Source organism: Rhincodon typus, chromosome 8 (assembly GCF_021869965.1).
Source record: "Rhincodon typus isolate 14 chromosome 8, sRhiTyp1.1, whole genome shotgun sequence".
NCBI classification, from domain to species: domain Eukaryota; kingdom Metazoa; phylum Chordata; class Chondrichthyes; order Orectolobiformes; family Rhincodontidae; genus Rhincodon; species Rhincodon typus.
The window spans coordinates 27903165-27910297 of NC_063339.1; positions in this window are offsets into that span (position 1 = coordinate 27903165).

Here is a 7133-nt window from a genome sequence, read left to right on the forward strand (position 1 = left end):
ACAATTACAAAGGATGTGACACCTGTCTGTTTAGTTCCTCCCTCCTCACTATCCAAGGCCCCAGACACACCTTCCAGGTGAAGCAGCAATTTACCTGCACTTCACCCAATCTCGTGTACTGTATCTGCTGCTCACAATGTGGTCTCCTCTACATTGGGGAGATGAAGTGCAGACTAGGTGACCACTTTGCAGAACACCTAAATTCTATCTGCAAAAATGAACCTGAGCTTCCAGTTGCATGCCACTGCAACATACCGCCATGTTACGTGGCCAACGTTTCTGTCTCAGTTTGCTGCAGCAAAGTTCAGTGTTGGCTGGAAGAAGAGAACCTCGTTTTCCACTTGGGAACCCTGAAGCCTTCTCAATATCAGGTTTAACAATTTTAGTGTCTCATGTCCTTGCCTATACCCCAACCTTCACACACTGGGTCTTGTTATCACGTGGGATACCACCACAAACAACACATTGCTGACTACAATGGTCCTCATTAGCAGCAATAGATTCTCCCAGGTTGATCTTTACCCATTCCTTTGTTTGCCCAACTGTGTTTCTCTCTGTCTTTCTGGGCTCCAATATCCACCCATCATTGACTCCTCCCCTCTCACCACACTTCATCTTTAGCACGTATACCAACCTTTTCCTAGCTACAATCAGTTCTGAAGAAGGGTTGGTAGTTCACAGATATTTGCAGAAATGGAGTTTTCATTGTTATTATAGTTCAGTTGGCTGAACAGTGGTGTGTGATGCAGAGTAATGCGAACTCAGTGGGTTAAATTGCCAGACCATCTGAGGTTACCGTGAAGAACTGTCCATTTCAACTTTTCCCTTCACCTGAGGTGTGCTGACCCTCAAGTTCAACTACCATCAGTTATCTTTCTCTACTGAGAGAGTAGTCCCATGGTCTGGTAAATCTATGGCAAGTTACCTTTTCTTATAGTGCATTTTTTTCCCCATCTCAGAAAGGTTTTATTATTTTTGTGCCATTTTACATTAGTTAGCAATTTTAGAAGACATTATTAAAAACTACATTTTGAAGTTAAGGTCACATTAGTTGATTACATCCTACATTGAGTTACCTTGTGAGGCAATATGAGAATAAGAAGGAAGATCGTCAACCTGAAACGTTAACCGTGAGCTGAATCTCGCACTCCAGGACATGGTGAGATTGACTAAGCATAGTTTGGGATAGGATATAGGTAACAAAATTTCAATCTATAAAATTCAAGGTTAAGAGGATGGTACAGATACAGAAAGGAAATGTTGGATATAATCTAAAAGTTTTGATCCATGCAAATATGTGGAATAAATGGGAAATGTTAGATATTCTGTAAATTGTGCTTCGCTACCTTTTTAGGGGGTAAGACTTTTTAAAAACATATCCTCAAGATTAAATGGGTTCAGTAAGAAGGAAGGATTGGATGTGATTGACTATGAGAAACTCCACTGGATTCGCCACATAAACACAGTGACTAGAAGAGCAAAGTCAGGGGCTAGAAATACTGTAGTTTAAAAAAACTCAACACTTGAGTTCGTAAAACCCATCCATCATCTACAAGGTACAAATGGGGAGTGTGATGAAATACTCTGCACTTGCCTACCTGGGTGCAGCTCCAACAACACTCAAGATGCGTGACACCATCCAGGACAAAGCAGCCCACTTGATTGGCACCACATCCACAAGCATCCACTCTTTTTCCCACTGATGCTTGGTAGAGATTGCTGTTACTGTTCCAAGCTGCATTGCAGCAATTCACCAAATGATCCTTAGACAGATCCTTTCAAACCCACGAGAAGGACAAGAGCAGCAGATACATGGGAACACCACCTGCAAGTTCCCTTCCAAGCTACTCACCATCCTGACTTGGAAATATATCGCCAATCCTTCACTGACACTGGGTCAAAATCCTGGAATTCTCTACCTAAAGGGTATTGTGAGTCAGCCTACACTATTTGAACCACAGTGGTTCAAGGTGGCAGCTCACCACCACCTTCTCAAGGGCAAGTAAGAACAGGCAATAAGTGCTGGCCAGCAACGCCCACCTCCCAAGAGTGAATAAAAAAAGTAGTTTAAGGAGGTTAAGGATAGGAACTAGACATTATTGAAGTATTTGGTTCTGAAGATGACAAAGACAGACATTGTGGAAACAAGAACTAGGTAGTAGAATGGATACGTGCACTGTATATAAGAAATAGGAGCTGGAGTAGACCATTTGGCCTATCAAGCCTGCCAGCCATTCAACCATGATCTGCCCCAGATCTCAACTCATCGTTCATGCCAGTTCATCATAGCTGTCAACTCTCTGATATTTCAAACAGCTGCCCATCTGCTTTTTAAATATTTTAAGTGATCTGGCCTCAATAATTCTCTAGGGTTGAGAATTCCAGACATGCACTACGGTCTGGGAGAAGAAATTCCTTCACATCTCATTTCTATATTACTGTCCTCCTTATTTTGTAACTATGTTCCCTAGTTTGAGACTCCCCTACTAGTGGAAACAACATCTACCCTGTGAAGCCACCTTAGAATCTTGTCTGTTTCAATAAAATCACCCCACATTCTTGTTAAACTCTAATGAATAAAAACCTAACCTGTTTAGCCATTCTTGTTAAGTCAACCCCCTCTTCCCAGTAATCAACTTCGTGAATCTCCTTTGGACACCCTCCAATGCCACTATATAGTTTTTTTAAATAAGATGACCAAAATTGTGGTACAGTACTCCAGATGTGGCCTTACCAACACCCTTAAAGTTGTAACAAAATTTCCCTGTCTTTAAACTCTAACCCCTGAGCAATAAAGGTAAAAATTCCATTTGCTTTCTTAATTGCTTGCTGCAACTGCATGCTAACTTTTTGTGCCTTACACGCAGGAACACCCAAATCCTCTGCACTGCAAGTTTTGGCATCTTTCTCCACTTAAATAATAGTTTACCTTTTGATTCCTCTTGCCAAAGCATGACCCTGCATTTTCCTATGTTTTGCTCCATCTGCCACATTTTTGACACTCACTCAATCTGATTGTAACCCTTTTCAAATTCCTTATGCCCTCATCACAACATATCCACCAACCTATTATTTATCATCAGCAAATTTAGATACATTACACTTTGCCCCCCTCTTCTGTATCATTTTCATAGCTAGTAAATAATTGACACCATAGGACTGATCCTCTGCCTCCACTAGTTACATCTTCCCAGCTTAAAAAAGACCCATTAATCCCACATCTGTCCTCTGTGTTAATTAATCCTCACTCCATGCACACATGTTAGCCCCAACACCATGAGCTCCTATCTGTGCAATAACCTTTTATGTAGACGTTATTGAATGCTTTCTGAAAATCCATGTGCATTACATCCACTGGTTCCCCTTTTTAAACTCTACTTATTATATCCTCAAAGAACTCTCTCAATTTTGTGAAACATAACTTCCCTTTCACAAATCATGTTGACTCTGTTTGATTGCATTAAGATCTTCTACATGTCCTGCAATTTCTTCCAGCATTTTTCTGATGACAGATGTTAGGCTAACTGGCCTACGGTTTCCTGTTTTCTGACTCGCTCCTCTCTTGTACCGGTTTCATCAGATTAGCAGTTCTCCAAGGCACTGGAACCCTCTCTGAATCCAGTGAGTTCTGGAATATTTTGACCAATGCCTCCACTATCTTTGCAGTCACTTCCTTTAAAACCCTTGGATGCAGGCCTTCAATTCCTGGTGACTCTACTGCCTTTAGTCCCATTAATTTGTCAAATACTTTTGTACCTCCTGTAAAGACTGTTACAAAATTGTTCCTCTCATTAGCACCTTGCTTCTCTGTTATCTTTGGAATGTTTATATTCCACTGTGACAATGATGTAAAATATTGCTTTTACATTATCTGCTATTTCGGTGTTCCCCATGATCAATTCCCCAATTGCATTCTCTGAGGGTCCAACATTTACTTTGGCTGCAGTGCTTTTTAAATATCTGTAGGGGTTCTTACTGTTTTTAAAATATTTTTTGCCTATTTACTTTAATCAATTTTCTCCTTTATTAGCTTTTTTAGTCATTCCACTGGTGGTTCTGAAAATAAATCCCAATCTTCTGGCCCACTACCAGTTATCACCGCTTTCTAAGACTTAGTTTTTGATTGAATAATCTCCTTGACCATCTTTGTTAATCACAGCGGTTCATCCTTCTCATCAAGTCCTTCTTTTTGACTGGATTAACTGTTTGCTGAGCATTATGAAATAATTGCTTAAATGTCTGTTGCTGGTTATCCACTGACTTTCCACTTAGTCTATTTTCCTAGCCTACTTTAAATAATTCTATTTTCATGCTTCCATAATTGCTTTTATTTAAGTTGAGAATATTGGTTTGAGACACAATTTACTCTCCTTCAAAGTGAATTTGAAATTCTACCATGACATAATCATTACCCCACCTTGAGGATCAATAGGTATGAGATTGCTTATTAATTCTACCTCATTACTCAGTACCAGATCTAAAATACGCCTGTTCTTGGGTATTGTTCTGCAACATACTATTTTAACAAATAATCCCTGATGTACTTGAGAAATTCAACTTACATATTACCCATACCCATGTCCAGTCGATATGCAGATTAAAATCACCCATGACAGTTGTAATATTTTTGTTATACTACTTAATTATTTCCTGATTTATGCTTTGTCCTATAGAGAAGCAATTCTTTGAGGCCTGTATAAAATTGAAATCTCAACACAGAGTTAAAAGTGGAAAATGATATCCCACAAGGATTGGTGCTGGGCCTCTTATTGTTAACCATTTATGTAAAAGATTTGCAGTCTAGAATTAGAAGCACAATTTCAAAATATGCAGATAAACCAAATTGGGAAGTACAGTGGAAGACAGTGACAAAATACAGGAAACAATCTGAACTATGCAGAATCGTGCAATTGGCAAATTTACTTAAATATAGATTGGTGTGCGGTAGTACTTTTTGATAGGAAGAATAATTTGGCTGTGTCCTAATTAAACAATTAATTTCAACGGAACAAGAGGAATAGCGTGATTTGGGGATGCAAACAAACATACAAAATCATGAAGAGTAGTCCAGATTAATTATCTCAGAAATGGAAACCAGAGAATTATGGTTCATTTAATGAGAAGTAGAATTGAAAAACACAAAAGTTATGTTAAACACATACAAAAATGTGAGGCATGCAGCTTTGTTAAAATAGAGAAATGATCAGCTCACATCAGGTGACAAGTTTGTTTCCTACATAACTGAATTAAATATCTGGTAAATTTCTTGAATCAATTTGAATTAATTATATCAATCTGTTATGCCATTTGATGTTATCAATATTAGTACTCATTTTGATTTGCAGCCTGCTGAACCCATCCTCATTGCAGAGGCGGGGAAGGGGCAGTGGGTAAGCTTTTGGTTTTGTATATTTTCTGTAGAGAAAACAGTTTGTAGCAGGTTATGGATTGTGGAAAGGAACAGAAACAGTGAGGAGAATGTAGTGTGAAACAATATAAATAAGAGATTGGGCAAAAGAGTGGCAAATAGGTATAATGCTGAGAAATGTGAAATTTTTCACTTTTATAGGGAGAGCAAAATAAGCATTTTTTAAAAATGATGAAAGATTACCTGTTGATTTGCAAAGGAATTTCAGAAACTTTCAGAAAGTTATCATGGAGGTACAGCAAGCAGAAGGAAGGCAGCTGCAATGTTAGTCTTTAATGTAAAGGACTTGGAATATGACAGAAAATTTGCTGCTATTTTTATAGGACTTTGGTGAGACTACATTTGGAAAAGTGTATAGTTTTGGATTTTGTACTTAGGGAAGGATGCATTTGCTTTAGAGGTGGTGTAAAAAAGACTCGCTAGTGATTCCTGGGATGATATTGTTGTCCTATGAAGAAAGATTGAGTAGAGTGAGTTTATCTTCTCTGGAATTTGAAAGGATAAGTTCAGAGGGCTGTAGATGCTCAGTCAGTGAGTACATTTAAGGTTGAGATTGATAAACTTTCAGCATTAAAGGAAACAATGGATATAGACATAGGTTGGAAAATAGAATAGAGGTTCAAGATCAGCCATGATCTTATAGAGTGGAGGAGCACACTTAAAGTCGTAGTTGGCCTTTGCCTGCTCCAATATCTTGTGTAGAAATGCAGGAAGGATAATGGCATTGCTTTTTCTTTAGTTTGCAAGATTTTAGTTTGAAGTAATTATAAAAGTTCATATCTGAATTATTAACTAATTTAGTAAAGTATACCCAGTTCAGAAAAGCATCTGAATAATAAGGCATGTGATTTTTTTTTTTCCTCTCTCAAGATCTTAATCTCTTAGGTGAGACTTTTATTCTGAAAGATCTTAATCTCTTCAGTTCTGTCATAACATTTCTTAATAAAGGAAAACAAATTTTACTTACCAAAATCATGTCCCAGTTTAACTAAACTTAGTGTTGCAGCTATCATTCAGTTGGTTACCAAATAGCTGAAGAGGAGGTGACAGACTTGATTCAAGTATAAAAATGCTAAGTGATCTGTTTCAATATATCTGTGCTGTTGACAGTTGCATTTTAATTGAACAAAACATTAAATAAATAATTCCTTATGTCTGGTTACTGTCGTTGGGGTTACTTATTGACCCTGACTTTTCAGATCTTTAATTTTGCTTTTGATTCTTTGAAGAAAGGCTACTTGACTAATATGTTTGAAGAGGTAAATATAACATGGACAACTTTCATAATTCATGAAGAAAGTGTTTCAAAAGCAACTGCATAAAAACATAATTATGGCCATAAGTTAGTTTGAGTTATGAACTTTTTTCTCTTCTCTACACAGTTTTAGCACAAAACTACTGCAAGAGTTACTTTCTGTTTTGAAATTTTTGGTTTACATTTTAATAAACTTGCTTAGCATTTAAAGTAAATTATATTTCAATGTAGGAGTTTCTATAATGTATTTCAAAGGTAAGAAGCATCCAGTAAAATCTGTGGCTGAAGTAATGTAAATCTAAGCACCCTATGATCTGTATGTCCTTAATTACTATGACGTCCCTGTACTACTCCCAAAACAATTTTTCACTGTACTTAGGTGCATGTACTACAATAAGTCAAATTTCAAAAAATTGTCTGATTCATTATCTTAGCCTTAATATCCGATCT